Source organism: Tigriopus californicus, chromosome 5 (assembly GCF_007210705.1).
Source record: "Tigriopus californicus strain San Diego chromosome 5, Tcal_SD_v2.1, whole genome shotgun sequence".
In the NCBI taxonomy this organism is placed as follows: Eukaryota; Metazoa; Arthropoda; class Copepoda; order Harpacticoida; family Harpacticidae; genus Tigriopus; species Tigriopus californicus.
Window position 1 is genome coordinate 11,663,689 of NC_081444.1, and position 18,220 is coordinate 11,681,908.

General features: G+C 43.9%; 1 protein-coding gene across 1 annotated transcript in view; it reads right to left on the reverse strand.

Moving 5' to 3' along the window:
* Positions 1-16,600, reverse strand: part of LOC131880149 (leucine zipper putative tumor suppressor 2-like) — a gene marked incomplete at its 3' end in the record, with an annotated part of 47,196 nt that extends 30,596 nt beyond the window's left edge. The window contains 1 exon segment of the mRNA XM_059226677.1: positions 16,391-16,600.
* Between the last annotated feature and the right edge of the window lie 1,620 nt (positions 16,601-18,220).

Sequence of the window (18,220 nt, forward strand, 5' to 3'; positions counted from 1 at the left end):
AATGCGAATTCAAATGCTAAAAGAAGTGACTACAAAATGCCCAATGGGTCCGACTCTTTAGCAAATCCAACCTGGGCAGCAGCCTTTTCGCCATGTGCCATGAGAAATCGTGATTTCCAATGGGTCTGCGTGATGTTTCCAGTCCAACAGTCATTACTGACATTACTTTTCATTACTCATGCTTGCTGGCATTCATTACGCATCTCGAGGATGAGCATGCAGCTCATTATCCACGTCTTGCACATAAAATGTGCTTAAATTTACATTTAGCGCTTTCGCATAGACGCTAAAAATACAGACAATGGCGTGGCTCTTTTTCGGCAGACCTGGACAAGAACTGCTTAGCCTTTTCAATGCTCTTTCCCCCTCATCCCAACGTTGAAAGGGTTGAATGTCCCGGGCTACTATTTGGTGGATCAAATAGCGTGGCCAAATTTTGGCCTTAGTATTCGAGACCGGCTTCGCGAATTCGGAATTTGCACCTGAACCGAATGCAGTACTATACATGGTGTACAGTAGCACCGAGGACCGTTACACCCTTCAATCGAATACAATTGGGTTCGAGGACGCTGGCTTGTCCTCCTCCATCCAGCATCTCCAACCCTTTCCATCTTGTGTGTGAATGAATGGACAAAGGTATCTTCACAAACAATGACGATCGATCTCTCTGCCCTCTGTTACAAAAATCGGAATGCATGGCCATTCTCGACCATGATTGTTCAATCTGGCGAATCAATATTGAAAGGGTGGATAGGCAACCATGTATCGTCACACTTGGTTGGTTGGTCGGTTGGTCGGTCGGTCGGTCTATCTTGGGGGCCCCATTTTGAAACGACCAAGAATGCCTTGGAGTGTGAATTTGAGATGTGAGGTGGGTGATAATAGCCGATTGCTCAAACATCACAACAAACAAGCCTTGTCATTTTAGAAATCGACACACTCACCTGGTCTGGAATACCAATGATCTCATTATTTCCGTGAACTTCCAATTGAAGATGGCTCCTTATAAGGAAGCGGGGTGCTTTTAAGGGCCGATTTGTGAGTTGATCGTCAAAAACGAAACTGCGTTTTTCACTCTGCTCTCTATGAACGAACGCTGAGGGTGAAGGTACGAGTCAGTCTGTCTTGTCTCCAGCTTATTGTTGGATGTGCGCATTATTCAAGGTGAATTATGAGCAGTGTCTCTTGGCAGGGAGTTGATTGAATTATGCAGAGAGACAAAGGTTTTTTTCGCACCCATCGCTCCGACATCATTGCAATAATATTTGGGGGGTCGCCCAGGCCAATTTCAGGATTGCCAAATCAGCAATATTTCATCCATTCTGGCGCTTAGCAAAAACTACGCACCTCTCGACCCGTTGCATGGATTTACCAACCAGGCTCTGAGTCCTCTCATTCCGATGTTCAAATCTCTTTTGCCAATGGAAGTTCCCTCGAAATTGGGTGTCAAATCCTGGTCGATGTGGAGAAATCTGGATCTGTCACTCCTCCTCCTCCTCTTCCTCCTTACTCCCTCCTCTTGCTCTCACATACCCATTACACACACTCTGTGAGATTAATTGATCATTGGGAACTCTCGAGACTTCGTCGACTTTGGAGGTCTTCGTGCCATTTGGAATCAACCGAGCCCTTCTCATAATTTCTCACATGCCAATGCAACTTTCCATTTCGTGGCCCCAATTTCCTCCCAAGGAGCTAGCCCTTGGATTCGGAATTTTCCGAGAGACAGACACAGTCAAACAAGACATGCTATTGATTTGGAATCAACCCGTTTCTCCCATTGTTTTGTTAAAAAGACATTTCAAACCATGGACTGGAGATCTTAATGAAGTGCATTTAGCGGACGCCTCTTGAAAAAAGGTGTAAACCGTCAAGCAATTCAACGACAGGAAGGGCGTGGACTTTTCAAACAACCCGAAGTTGAAATCCAAGTTCGATTCATCGTATGGACGTACGTACGTAGTAGGTACTTCTGTACAGTGGCTGTTATGCCTTGATGAGGGGCTAGCTAATTACGAGAATGCCCTAACGAATGTGGATTCTTCACCGATGGCATGGAGAAGAAGCCGACCAACCTCTGTTCTCAAGTGCAGTAATATTTCATTGACAAATTTTGTGCTATGCCTCGAAGTCGTCAATTATTTATGTTCCATTGAAGCGTGTGGGAAATTCACTTTTTGAGCCTGGCCAGACAACACAGAAATATTTGTGGATGGTACATGAATTGAGTACCAAATGAAAGCTTCCAACCATCAATATTTGGTATCGACTAACTTCTCCTTTTGAACATTTCAGCAAGCACATTCATAACAACGTTTCTGAGAAAAGACAACTATCTCATGACCATCTGTATAACCGGTGTTTTTGAAATGAGAGCAATGCTTCTCATCAAAAAGGGTCGAATTGAAAAGAGTGAGAGCCTCATTATTGGGATGATGCAGATAATCGAGCTGAGAAAGGGTCGGCTTCGATGATGTTGGCTGGCACCTCGTGCGTAATGGTGTCAATGAACACAATGAAGGCGACCGGAACTTCAAGTTGGCTCATTGTCATTGGCCTCATCAGTTGAGGTCAGAGGTTCAGCGTTAATTATCAAAACAATCTTCTTGAGGGTGCCTGGCAATGAGTTTCCTTGACATGAAACCCTCGTTTATCATTCGCAGAATAACAGAACCAGAAAAAAGCCCCCCTTTCCCGTTCGACAGTACGTACTCAATATTGCACGCCAAAGGATTTGGAAAACGAAACGAGAATATCGGATGGAAGATGGAAGAATGGAAGGATGCTTCCAGGAAGAGAGTTCGATGCCCAAAGCCAAACGTCAGATCATGAGATGCCATGACCCACATCTCCATATGTTAGTCAAGAATTCACAACGACGATATGCGGGTGAATGGAGTTCCAGTTAAACCTGTACTGCTCGAGAGGTACGTGACGTGTTAAGCGAATGAGATTACATATTTCACATGTTTTGTGGTCTCGATGACAGTCTTCGAGCCCTCTTACTGATGACCTTTGCAGTGACCCCGACTAAAACAACCAACGCACGAGTATCTCACACGGGATGCGGAGGAGGAGGAGCAGGAGGAGGCCGTCCACGGCGACGAGAACGAGGCGACGAAGCATTCCTTACTTGTGCCGAAAAATGACGCACTATATGCAGATCCATACATACTACCACGACACATCCGAAGAAATGCTGGCTTTGCAAAGCTGTAACATTTGTAATGTTTCATCCGTTTCATCCGATCTCACTCATCGTTGAAACGAGAAACCCGCTTTGCGATAGTTGTCTAGTATTTTCTGCGACTCCTTGAGGTACGAGAATATTCGAGAATACATATAGGAACACCTATAGTGTATAGTCTGTAGTGTGTATGAACGGAAGGACGAGTCAGAGGGAGAGGGAGAGAGTTAAATGCCAAGATGGTTGGCGAACGGCGATGTTCCTCGTTTTCACGTTTTGGATGTGAATTTGGGAAATTGCAGAGGAAATGAAAGGAAATGGTGTGTCTTTTTTAGGGAGGGACCTTCTCGCCGCGAGTTTTCACTCGGCTCAGATTTCACAATGTTGCCGTGGATCCGCAATTCATTTCAAGAACGAGTCATTATTGTTATTATCGTCATCGCTTTTTGTTGTTCCCATCATTATGCCTATCACATTCTCGAAATATCCGCCTGATTCCAACCTACATAAGAAGCTCATGGAACCACTTGGTTGGTTGTTGGTGATCAAAGCTGTGAAACAGGCTCCTCATGTTTTGCCATATCGAGGCATTGGAGACTTTTCTTGGCTTGGAAACGAGGGGCTCCGTCCAAATGAGGCTCTGGATTGGCTTCCAATTATAATTCAATCTCAAAACGTGATTCAATCTAGATAAGGCTGCTCCACATTTTTCTGGCAAGACGACGGACACGTAAACACGTATAGTAAAAGTAATAAGAACGAGAATGCGAACGATAACAATTTTTACAACAGCTACCATTTGATCCAAATCAATAGCCCTTTCAGGCATTAACAAGACATTTTTAAGGCAACTACAAAATCAAAGCGCTTTTTACGATGTTAAATTAGTACTTCAAAGAATCCGCTCAGTAAATTGGTATCTTTAAAACTGACACAAAAATAAATGTCATATCGTAAATTGTCATCAATTTTAGACCACTGTTCCGCACAGATTCTTGATCGGTGTACCGCTAATGATAACAAAGACACCACAAACTTCAAATCGATCGTTCCATCATTAATCTATCAAATTAGACAAAAGTTTAATGGACGAAGAGACTTCCTTCTTTTAGTCAGTAGTAGGAGCTTGGCAAGAATTGCTTAAAACCTTTCAAGATGACTTCAAAATGCGTTTGACCTGAGTTTCTCTTGAAAAAAATGGATTGGACCTCAAATTTGTTAATTGGACCAAGGCCGCCCCAAAATAGGAGGTCCTCGACAAAATTGAGCCATTTCCAATTTGTCGAGTGTCATTAACTCATGGTTTGCCTACCCACCTATTTACTCGACTTCCTCTTAGTAAGGAACCACATCCATCCGAATCTTCAAGGTGAATGAATTCCTCATGCCAAAATAAGTCAGAAGTGGTGGCGATAGTAATTCCCCTAGAATGATGCTCATTCGTAACCACGAAATCACTTATAGATCACCCAAACCGTCAAGGATGAGACCTAACTAAAGGAATATTTTTTTTATCTCCCTATCCCAATTTTTATAAAGAGAAGATGTTGGCTGACCCACTTCCTCCGCGAGATTCGATCCTCATGACAAGGTAAAAGGTACTTCTCGAGAGAGGTTCTCGAATGAAATTCTTGTTTCCCAAATGGCGCATTTGGATGGGAAATTGAAGGTTAGTTCTATCCGAGAATTTCGGATGGTCGTCACGTTATTCCGAAAATGCCTCCCAAATGCATCGGGTAATAACAGGCCAGACCGCTTCATTGTTTTGCCCCAAAGGAGCCAACGAACACTATGAAGGAAGGATAGAAAAAGCGACGAGAGAATTTCTCCTTCGAGTTGCAAAATCTGTTATAGTAATGCCCATAATAGGCGGTCCATTCGCCAACCCATTCTCTCAATGGGTCAGATCCCGTCATCCAGTCATAGAACCAAGCCGCGGATTGCAGTACAAGAAAAAGACTTGAAATGGAAGAGCTGAATAGAGGCCATAGGCTATTTGAGGACTTATTTTCTTCCCTACTTCTCTACTCGTTGTCACTCGCCATCAAGATACTTAAGTCGCAATGGAAATGGAGCATCAGGTCGTAATAAAACCATGCGACAAGGAACCTGACTCAACTGACGATAGCAATGAGATGCAAAACGAAAGAAGTGAAGCAAAAAGCTTGATGTTTGAGTATCAAATGTTGTGCGGGAAGCCCTATGATTCAGGATATTCGTGAACCTTCAAGGCAAGGAAGCAGAAATGTTGAAGGCCGGAATCAAATAAGGAAATGACAGGAACAGAATCAGAGAGCAAAGACGTCGCAGACAAGCACATCTTAAAAATTTCTAACAAATGCGACGACAGCAACTGAGTCTCCAATGAAATGAATATCCTTGAGATCGTCTGTCTAAGAAAAATACCTGGGGAAGGACAGCAAGGATGAGAAAGACGATTTCCTTGTCTCGTTGTCTTAATTTTTCGTTGAAATATCCGGAGTCCTCTTAAATTTGTGAAGCTTCAATGTCAACACATACGTCAATTTCAAAACTTACAATCATGTCATTCTCCAACGCGAAACTACCAAGGGCACAAATGGAGATTCTCAAGACCGATATCGCAAAGGGTTAGGTCGGTTGGCCAGACCAGCTACCATCATGAATCTTACCTGAAATAGAAATAAGTCATTGCTTTGAAACAGATTTCGAGACGAGGCCAAGAAGGGGGCATTAACGCCATTTGTCATGATGATTCTATGTCGTTTTGGGGGGTGCTTCAAGGTCTCTCAATCTCGCCCAAACGACCAACTCGCTACTCATTGCTCACAACATTGTGTTACAATGAAAAGGCCAAAAAAACTCATTCTTCCAAAGCAGAAAAGCACCATCTCCTGAGCTGAATGTGTTCGTATAGTATAAAAAGATAGAATGACGGACGGATCTGACAAACCTCCGAGCAGTGGAGTTGCAAAATTCCATGAATTAATTTCTCTTCAAGGACTCCTCTTTCAACTCCCCTTCCTTAACCAAGCAAATGATGAGATGCCATGAGAGCTCTCAGATTTCACCTTTCAACCCCTGGACAGATTAGAATGCCTTTGGAGACACCCCCATGTCCCACACTTTTCTCTCTCCGTCTCTTGAGGCAAGAAGACACAAGACTCCCCTCAATATTCAGCACTCTTGAAATTGAAAATCTGTCACTGTGCAGTAGGATCACTTTTCCTGTCTGTCAATCACGGATGATCAAGACTCGGAGGAGGCCAGGAAATGAAGCAATAATCTATTGAATCACGATGAAGCCGTCCTTGGATTTGGGTCACAATCACTCGTGAACTTTTTCTTGCTCCAAGCAACCCATTTCAGTGACATTGAGTATGCTTTCCCACAATTTACCAACTCCATTTAGAAACGAACAAGAGACAAGACAGGAAGAACAGTTGGCTATTAATTTGGTTCGTCAGATCCCGAGTGTCTCAAGTTGAGGGATTGGTACAAATCCCGTCATCACGAATTTATCTCATTAGGATGTTTTTTGGGCTTCCAGCTGGCTGATTATTCCAGTCTTGATTTGCTGGCATGGCTCAGGGCGAACTGCCACTCCAACAGGACGTCTGACTTCTTCCCAGATCAAGCCTTGATTTATTTACAAAGAGTGAAACAAAGAGTCAATTTGTTCCCCTTTAAAGAGGCATGGTCTCTATTGTCTGCTAACTGTAACCTAAAGGTTTCCGTGGCGACTCGATTCAAACACTAGCTGTCTGACATTTCCAAAGCCTCTAATGAAATATTTGGAAATGAGGGTTGGGAGGGAAATTCGAAAGGAGGACTCGTCCTCAGAAGTAGGTGTTCTAAATTCGACCTTTGAGCCTATTTCTCGCATTCCCAACCAATTCATTCAAGCAACCCATCTCCCACGAGGAAGTGAGCAACCATAAATATGAGGCAGGTAATGTGCCCTGTACAGTACAAAGAATGTGGAACGTCGACATCCTCCGTCCGTTGCCTGGTTCTGGCTAATTTGAGCAATGAGATGAGCAAATGTTTCCTGACTTGTCTTATTGTGTTCCTGTCTAAACCACACACCCACTAACCACCAACCATCAACTATCAACTATAGCCGTAATTGTCTTCTTCAACTTCGAGAGGATCCATTTCAAGCCAAAAGTGGCGTACCTACAGTATCTTTTAAGAAGAGTTACTTTGAGAACTCGAGAAGTGGAAATTAAATACACCCAAAAGCAAACCAGTATCAACCTAAAATTTAGTTGTCACCCAGGGCCTAAACAAAAGGCACACCACTCATGTCCATTGTCCAGATCCATAACCACTCAATATGGCATGGGAACAGATTGTTTCTGTGCAGGGCAATCTGCAATGAAAGATGATGCCTCGTCTTGTCTCGATGGGCCACCGTGTGGTTACTTACTCTGTCACTCAATGGAAGTGGACTGGCTCACCACGTGGGTTTTGTCATATTTATGGGTGTCTCAAAGGAGCCCTCTAACATAAAACTTTTACGACAAGCCTCACACAAACTTGTTATTTATCCCGACCAGGATAGTCCGAGAGATTTGAGAAGCTCGTTGGTCAAGCAGCTAGCCGGTTAACTTCACGGTGGTGTTTCAGGCCTCAGAATGTAAATGGTTGTCTTATGCAACAGCTGAAGCCTTTATTAGTCCCGAGACTAAAAGTGCTACCTCACGCACACCCAAGGCAAATAGTACCCACCTTTCTGCCTACAGTGAGTAGGTAGGACTACTGACTCTCTACTGTTGTGAGTGTAGGTACGAAGAAATCTCAAAAATTAAGAATTCGAGGTTTGAGTAGCCATTTGATGCCTCTTTTTACCAACCAAAAGTGAAAGGAAGGGGCCATGAAGATAGCTTCAAACCTGAATCAGGCAAGATAAGCCTGGACCGATAGATGGGAAAGTGAGGCTGGTGGAAGAGTGCAAATGCACGGAAAGAGCTTGTGTTCAAGGGTGACTCAAGAATACTGATGAGATATGTTCATCCCGGCTTTGGTGACACAATGTTCTTCAACAATGGTGGGAATCGAGAACTTGAGCTGAGCAGTCTCAAATGCATTCCAAGCCATCAAGAACAGATAAGCAGGGAGATTGGAGGGACCACCCTGTTGTCCCTCACATCGGTACACGCATGTACATAAACGACATGCTACGTATTGTCCATCCAGGCTTGTGTTGTTTAGTGTGTGTAGTTGCTGTTGAACCAACATCTCATCCAACCCCTGACGTTAGTGTGTTGCTGGTAGGCGAGATGGTTTTACAGTAAGAGGTCTAGGACACCATCTCAATGAGCCGTGACATTGTTCCCAAGCCATAGATCAGTCAAAGGAGAATGAAACATCCGATTGTTTGACCACGCCGAACGAAACACACCGAGCAACTCACACCTGGATTCTTGTGAGCAAGACAATTTTTCAACAGAAAATGATGTGACGTTTGGAGTGAAGCTTTGGTGGTACTAGTATTGTCCTTAGCATCAATGGCAAAAGGACAACCACACGGGCTGGTTTGGCCAACGCATACCGCTAGGCTGGTTTGGACCCTTGTTAAGCATTACCATGGCCAGAATCACAAATGCGAATGCATGATATGTCAGTCTGGGTACATTTTTTATTCAAAGTTAAAGCATTGGTAATTCTGGCTTTGGTAATGCTAAACCGGGCAAAAGAGAAGTAACGGTCCAAACTAATCCAGCAATCTACATTGGCCGAACTGGCCCGTGGCTGCCCTGATTCCTCTGGTGCTAAGGCAGTACTGGAATCATCAAAACTTCACCCTAAACTTCACATAATTATCTATTGGTTAGGTATTTTCATTTGGCTTTTATAAGCTAACAGTTTTGTTGCTTGAGGTCGCTCCACTTCTCCAAAATGCATTTTGCTTGAGCATTTAGTGTTCATAATTCTAGCAGAATTTCATGGCACCATTGTTTCAACGGCAATTATTGGCTAGTTGGAGTATGGGAGGCCTAGACTGCTGTTGCTGGTAATGTGTTCCTCATAGCCTTCCTTAAACGAGGATCAAAGAGCCAAGCTGATTTTTGATGCCCCTGAAGGATCAATGAAAAAAGAGACCTTGACCAAAATTGTAAATCTGGAAGAAGCTTAATCTTTGCCATGATCGGGTCGTTTTGTAGTTCAAGAAGGAGAAGCCATGACTTGTTTTGGTAGGGCGTACCCCAAATTTGACTAGAATTTGTTCCTCAAAAAACGTTGAGTGAATGCTGAATGCCAAGGTTTCAACTAAAATGAGCACGGAAGGGATAACACCCAACCCTACTGATCCTGGGTCCTTGCTCCCTACGCACGTAGAATCATGTTCTTGACTTACACCATTGGAATAAGCGATGGCCAGATTCTCAATTTATGATCGAGGATGGCAATTCCGAATACTTGAGGATGGTTAGATTCCATCGAATCACAGGACTCAGCAAATTGGTCGAAGAAACGAACAGTGATCGCTAAGAATGGCCAGATCATCTTTTCTCAACCCCTTTTCACCCCTTCTTGACGTGAGGTTCGCGAGGTAGGACCTCTGGCACTTAAACAGTCGTGCATGGTTTGGAAGCCCCCTTTCCCCTGGAGGGAGGCATCCAATCCAGAGAGAAGAACTCTGGAAGGGTCATCTGGCGTTGTGAGTAACTGTGAGTATCACAATGGCTTTTTATGGCTCACCCTAGCAAAGATAATGGCCAACTTGAATCAAGACACCAAAAGAAAACAGCTAACAAACCAACTCCTTTCCTACACTCCAAGCCAATCTCGAGGAATCCGCCATGGATAACTCCACACCTGGTTGGGCATGCGCAGGCTAGGATACCACGTCGTGATGAGTTCCCAGTCTTGGAATCGTCCTTTTGATTCGTAACCGTCGTTGTTGAGCAAGTCCCTCATTATTGAGGGGAAAATCTTGAAAATCCAATTTGAGCATGGGACTGAATTTCTGAGTGGCTTGAGATACTGTAGTAGTGCTCTTTTTTGAGCGACCAACATGAGGAGCACCGATGGATAGACGGACACTGGTTGGAAGATTTTTTGAAGTCACGCAAGCAATTTATATGCTTCTTGGTAAAGTCTGGACGAAGATTTTTGCCGTCGGTGCCATAAACTCTCAGGTCAGTTTCAACGAACTTACCTACCAGCCAACCAACCAACGGCAAATCTCACGGAGGTCAAGAGATTATCCACCTTCAATGCCGTTATCCTGAGAACCATTCCGGATTCAATCCAATAAATTCATTCAAAGGAGATTTTTTCCCCTTCAAGGGGAGATCTGCAGATCTTTCCGAGGGTCTCGCCTTGAGGATAAGAGTGGGAAATACAATAAAGCTATCTGACTCTATAATTTAGAGTGCTATGGATGAAGACCATAGGCAGTTTGACTTTGCAGAAGTGACAATGGCATTAGAATTTGAAGCCGTCATTACTTTCATCTCAAGGTTTAAAACCACAAAAAACGACGACCATGATGATGATGATACTGATAATAGCACGGTTGCGGTGTGCCACAATCTATTTTTCTCCAGGACGTTCATTACAAGTGTGAATAAAAAAGGTCTTCCTAGACCTGCTCTGCCTCATACCAACGAGATGACCAACCTAAACCTGAGCAACAATAATCAAATCCCAGTTTTTCTTTTCCCTTCGACTTGGAACATACATACGTACATCTCAAAGAAGACAACTCAGGGTGCTGGCCTAAAACTTGTCAAAAAGATACCGTTTTCCATCCCCAAAGAAGTCAGGGGTGAGCCATTGGGATTGAACTGGAAATTTAATCAAGCAGAACAATGGACCAATTGAACCTGAAGGTTTGCCGGTCGGGAATCAGCTATAGGAATTTAGCATTGAATACGGCTGTGATCATGGCGTGATTGTGTGGAATCATTAAGATTGCTTAAGGAAAAGAAACTCCTCCTAAGGCACTTGAACAAATTCCGTGAAACTGAGATTTGGGTTACTTCCAGTGACTTGCTCTCGTTCAGAAACCTGTTTCCAACAGGAGACCATAGCTTTGAACCTCGGTGAGCACTGAATAGTGGTGTCCCCAACTTTCACAAGATAGACAGCAGAGTCTTCTAGATTGGTAGAGCCCATAATTTCCGTTGATTTATGACTCCGAACTTGACTGTCGTCGGTCATCAGTGACGAAATCTCTGTTGTCTGAGGATGCTATTTTGACATGGTGAGCCGATCGGTAATTCCATATCTTGGCACAGACACGATATGTCAAGGTAAGATCATTGGACAATCAAGCTTTGTAACCATTAGTGGCTGGTATGGTGCAAGATCTGGCACTCAGCACTTCACGGATGGTACGAACTACTAACTGCCTGCAAGTTAGAGCTCTTGGACATTTTGCCTGTGGTCGTTCGGGGTGGTGCTAGCGAATTGAAGATTCACTCACTGGAACATGATGTTCATTAAACACTGGGTGTGTTTGGTTAACAAGCCAAGCCTGGGAAAAATCAGGTGGGAGAAACAACGGACAACAGACGAAGGAAACATGTGGAGATCGGCCTCTCGGGGAAATGTTGCCATTGACCAATTATGAACACATTTTGAAACGAACCTGCCACGCTGTCTCAATGCCTCCCTGGCTGTCTCTGTATTTGTTAGGAGATTTAAGTGCGGTTTTAATTTTCTCCTCAGTGTGAACATGCCCAGTGTGAAATTTTGAGGCTTGACAATACGTTCTTGCAGCCACTGTGTCGAGAAGAATACCGTTCCAATACTTATTTCAAGAGTTCAACAGATGAATGATGAGGGGCTCAAAATCCTGGACTCGGGTCAAATTCTCCTCGGCAACTGATAGGCTATAATCTGGTGCGTGCTGTTGACAGCGAATTCAAATTGGATTAGTATTAAAAACCGCTCAATCCAGGTTTCCATTCGATCCCATTCGTGCAGGTTCTTTTGGAGAGGAGAGAAAATCTGAGGAGGAGGATAAACGAAGGTGTGCAAAAAATGCAGGGTGAGCCGAGTGCACGTTGTATTGAAACTCAATCTATGTGGCGAGCTATTATTTTCACATTCAACATTCGTCCAAGCACCTCTATTCGGTCTATGAAGCCATGTCTTAGAAGACCTTTACTGCTGAGATCAATTTCCTGATTGTGCCAATGTCTGAATGTAAAGTTGCCATTTGCCTAATTGACGATGGTGTTCTTGACTTTTGGGAAAAGGCCCTTGTTGAGGGCTCTTCGATGGTTAGTTGGTTGGCTCATTCGTTCACAGGCTGACATGAATACGAGATAAGGTTCGGAACGGGATTGGATTGAACTTTTCACGTGAGAATCGCCAATTCGGCCCAGGGATTCCATTACCATACCACCTTTCTCAGAGGCCTACATGTATTACGTTGTACCTCATCATCACAGTATTCCCGCATAGTCGGACGAAAATCTCTGGTGTAAGCATTTGTGCGTCGTCGGCCAAGGAAAGGTCTCTGCTGTCTCGCACGGTATGCATAACTGCACCATAGAATACTTCATACTGTCGATGGACGCATAGTAGGTAGATGCCAGTTCTCCCCCCCCAAACTAACTGACTGACTGACTGACTGACTGTGTGAGTATACATTCAGGTATGACGTTGAAAATTAGATAAAGATCAGAGAGTTTGGGGTCCTCCTTTACAACTTGGGGCTTGTCATCACGGGGCTGGCCAGGCGTACATACACATATACACACACTCACTGAACTGAACTGAATTGATGGAGGCGGGGGCAGACTGAGAGGGAACGAAACGAGATGATGGTGAACGATGTGCTAAAGGTGGCTGTATTTTAATCTTAGCTCAAGGCCCCTAATGAACCATCACTGTAACAATTACTCTCCAAATTTCGAAATCCACCTCCCCTCGCCCCACCAGTCCTCGCGATATCAGCGTTTTCACACCGTGTTAACGAGAGGGATTGTAATATGAAATATTTAATCATCTGGGATGGACCTGGGGAAGTGGAGGGAAGTGCTTTTGGACTTGGCATTCTTTCATTCTTTCCTTGGGCTTGGGCCCTCCTCGGTCGGAATTCATCACGGTTGGGAAGAGCATTAACCGGAGAGAATCCCTCCGACTGGCAATACCAACAGGACTTGCCGTACTTCGAAGATTGATTGGAGAAGCTCTTGATTCGCGTTCGAAAAAGAGCATCAACCATCCTCCAATGCTAGTTGTCAATAATGTGCTTTTTAGAGAGCGCCTCTATTCTCGATTAGAATCCCATAAGTCTTAGAGTAATAACACCTTGGCTGGATTAGTTCATCGGCTTGGGGTTTGAAGGTTGGTTTGAGTGTTTGGCCTGCCACAATACATTATTGTGACGAAATGTTATGTGCGTGAATAGATAGTACATGGCCATGGACTCGACGTCTTCGCTGAGAAAAGACATTTTCTGAATGGGATATAAATCAATGCAAATTCATATGGACAATGCGCAAGGCCCTCGCTCACTTGGCGCTTTAATAGAAAACGGCTATTAGAATAAAATACGCATAAACGTTTCGAATGTGTCACTTTCTGATAGAGCGCTTTAGAATCTCTCCCACCGGCACTTGGAGCGTCCAGCTTGTCAGAGGGGCTAAATGAGAATCGATTTGTTGGCTAGGTACTTTCTAATAATTTATCAAACCTCCCCACTCAAAGAGCTCGACAGACCCTCAAAAACTGAATGGATGGAGGTTGAAAGCGAGAAAAACCTCGGAAAGACCCGCGGGTCGCCACGAAATCCAAGCTTTGCCACCTAGTGATTAAGCAAATTAACGTTGAAGATTCCTTCATTCCGCTGAACATGGCTCTTCAGTCTCGTTAGCCGGTCGCTTCGTCTGGAACTTTGAGTAGCGAAGCAGGCCTTCATCCAGTAAGCACATATAGGAATACATTCTTCCATCAGTTTCAGCCTATGGCAGACACACCATGGGCTCTCGGGGTATCCTCGGAACTTCTTATAAGTGGGCTGAATTTGGTAATTGTGTAATTAGAATTTCTTCATAAGGCCACTGGAATGCCAAGCTCAGAGAAGACATTTCTTTTGAGGACCCGGTTCGAAATTGAAATGCAAAGTTTGGAACAGCGCAACCAAATGGTAAAGGTACATAGAAAAGATGGTTTAATTGAGGCTATATCGGCGGATCAGATCAAGAGCAATGCACTTCAAGCTTTGAAAACAGGCGTCTGTATTCCTTGGTGGCCGTCCCTTCCTTTAAATGACCTTGAACTCATTAGAGATGAATCTATGCCCCTCAATGCTCTCTATCTGCAAACCGCATGATTCAAGAGTTATGGGATCAGAATGGCACTTTAAACGCTTTGCCATGTCTCGAACCGGTCCAAAGGTTTTGAGTGGCAGGACCGATTTACCAAAGAATTACTAGAACCCAAAGTTTTCTTTTTTCATCAGATAAGCAACCAAATGTTTGCTTTGGTTTCCTTCACCTTCACGACAAAAACTCTCAAAAGTATCTCAACAAGAAAATAAAGCTATTGACGAGACAATTTTTCACGGCAAGGATTGAAATCAGGTCCTCTAAGCAAATGCTCATCCGCCAAATAATGACACGGTAACTCGTCAATGAACAAATGCATATGATGCCATTGGGATTGCCAAATGATGCTCGGCTCAGATTGCATCTCGCGGTAAGTGCAGTCCAGCCCACATCAAAGTCATTCATAAGAGCAACAAGCTCTCGAGTCTCTATTAGATTCCCAAACAAAACTTTTTGAGAGTCTTATCCATTTATCATGACATCGGATCTGGAGAGCCTGCTTTTGGATTTCGAGATGGAAGAGATGTCCGTGGAAGGAGCCAGAGAAGCATACTCGGCTCGTTGAATTGGACCTAGTAAAAGCCAATGATGCACTTTCTTCAGCGTCCCTTTCACACTTGTCTTTGGGGTGAAGTCATAAAATCGAAATTTAAGGGATTCGACAACGCAGTGATCGTCATCAAATGAACATCTAGACACGCATGACAATGCCTCCAGTGGTTCCTCCTGGTATGAAAGGTATCTATTCCGATGTGGCCAAGAGGCAAGAGGCTCTAATCGCTCTTTTGGTCACAACACATCTTTATGTCAGGGTCTTGCCCCCCCCCCCAGTTTTGGCAACCAGTACGACCAATTTGACTCGTTGATGGCGCTCCAGAATCATTATTACTTGGGCATGAAATCTCGACATCCGTGCTTGCCAAGATGATTTCTTGCCCCCATCTTCGAGGCTAAGAGACTCATTTCCAATCTTAAAACCCTGTGGTGAGGCTGGTTTTGGGCGGATGATGCCCTCCCCCCCTTTTGGCAGCCTCTGGCCAGATAGGTTCGACCCCCAAAGATTGATTCTGAGGCCCAAAGTACATTCGTAGCAGAGAGATCGATGCTGGCTTGGCCGGACTTCTCTTCAAGTCGTCGCATTTCGTGCTACTACTACTTGCTCCATGTACTGTACACATAAGTGTACCTAAACCAGAGAGGAATCCATGAACTCACGGACTCGGTCTCAGATGGAGAGAAAATTGATAACGATAGCCTGTGGCTAGGCAATTTAAATTGGGTGATCGAAGATTTACCTATAGAATGTTATTGCCCCTCATTTGAACCACTCGAAGGTGATGTTTTAATTCCTGTTGTTTGCTGATCCATGCGTCGTCAACCCCAGTGATCAAAAGCGCCCATTAAACATTGTGAAGATGGATGTTTTAGGATCTGACCTAGAGGGAGGTTTTAATCTTTCATATACATTTAATGGCCTCAGATGAGTACATCGGATGATGGGAAGGTATTTGAGCCCCAATCGTTTAAAAAATGGCCCCTGGAGGGATATTTGTCGATAGTTTTCCCTGAGAACAGAGGTGGCAGAAAGAAAACCGTTTCACACGACATCTTCCCAGTCTTTGGTGTCGTTCGTGTAACAAACTGGCAGAGGAAAAGTTACCATAAGAACCCAAAGCATGAAAAACCTAGGAATGGAGCAAACGCCAGGGAGAGATGTAGGCTTCATGGGGATTGACTAGCCACTCTTTCCGAACACAATATGGTTCGAGAACCATAACAGCTTCTTAAATGGACTTGTCAAACCGTGGATGTGGCGACATATGGTGCCCAAAATAAGCCTCTCATCTCAGGGAAACCAACAAATTTGCCCTCATTCAACTTCAAAGTTTTAGATGATCAGATTTTACAATAGAAAAAAATATCTTACCTTTCTAGCGATGAAAACGTGATCAATCACAGAAAATTAATTCAAGGGTATATTGCCCCTTTGGCAGACACGCTCAATTTGAAAATGTCACGAGGATAACAGGAATTTGATCACAACACACATAAACGGCAGTAAACACCTTATTCTTGACAACACTGAAGTTTCGCACCCATGCAGAGATGTTTGCCAGGGCTCAACCTCTCAGCTACTGCATTGAAAGGCCCTGTAAAGAAATGACTTCCCCCCCTGTTCGAGGAACGTTCCGAGATGGAGCGAGCGCGCTCTTAATCATAAAGCAAAAGTCAAGATTCGCGTGAGTTTTCCTGTGGGCTCTACCCTGGGCTGGATACAAAACAGCTTATTTCCATCTATTAGAATTCAACAATGATTTAAAGCAAAACGAAGCCAGTAGAAGTCACTTGTATGACATATCCACATGTCAATTATGTTTTCACAACGTCAAATGCAGATACCATTTACTTGTTTCATAATGCAATCAAACATCAACCAATGTTAAGCAAATGGTCACATAGTTCGAAGGTTGAACCTTGCCTTAAAAATCAAATTATCAATCAAATCATCTGAATCTTTCGACGGTCAATTGTATATTGGATATCCGTCTATGGATGGGGAATGACTGAAAAAGTTTCCTTATGAGATGGGTTTATGAATTGATTTGGGAGCCTCTCTTATGCTAAGAAATTGCTCAGATCAATGCACCACGTCTCCTTCCTTTTATGCTATTTTTGCCTACTCTAGCTAGCTATGCGGGCTGAAGTACGAACATTCAAAAAAGATGCAAAACATGTCCATTTTAGTGATGCCTCTGACCAAATGGTTGTCACTTGAGACAAGCCACTAATTTTGTTGAAATTAGAAAAATATGTTTGAGAATACACATTTCCCTCAAAAAGATGAATTCGAAATTATTCACAAAAGTGGTTACTTAGCTTGCTTTAAAGCCAATGAAAATAACGCAATGCAAATCTAATTTTCGTGGTCTAGCTATCTTCAGCTTTATTTTCTATGTAAGACGGGCAAGCCTCAGGAATCCGTTATGCATTTTACTTTGTAGTGACTCACATCGCCTCACATCAAGATACAAAAGGAGCTCAATAATATCTATAAGGGCCCGATTTATGCCTGTAAATGAGCTATATAAGATATTTGAATGCTTTTCTTCAACTATTTTACTTGCCACACTTAAGAAGATTTTTAGCCGTTTTCAGTTTCAAGCTGAGCTGGGCTTATTGCATTCATGTTTCGAGTCCGAGCTAGCCCATGTCCGAGCTAGCTTGCCCATGTCCGAGCTAGCTAGCCCATGTCCGAGCGAGCTAGCCTATGTCTGAGCGAGCTAACCCATGTCTGAGCGAGCTAGCCCATGTCTGAGCGAGCTAGCCCATGTCTGAGCGAGCTAGCCCATGTCTGAGCGAGCTAGCCCATGTCTGAGCGAGCTAGCCCATGTCTGAGCAAGCTAGCCATGTCCGAGCTAGCCCATGTCCATGTCCAACCTGAGCTATGTCTGGGCTGAGCTCTGTCTGGGCTGAACCAAGGACAACTGAGCTGATGCAGGCCAAATACTCTTTTCAAATCTTTCCGGCCATAACAGCAAGAGGCCGACTTTTGACTTGATCAAAAAACTCCGCATAGCAATGGCGCACAGACTATGATCAATGGCGGTGGCGATTTTGCGTAAAAAGTGACAGGGTTTCGAGATTACAAAGGCCGTGTACCCCGCGAGAAAGACCTTGCCGGCTTCTACCACTGGTCCAGTGATAGTTTCCCTGGATTTTAAATATGAAGGCCTCCCAAGACGTACTCCTTATCCAA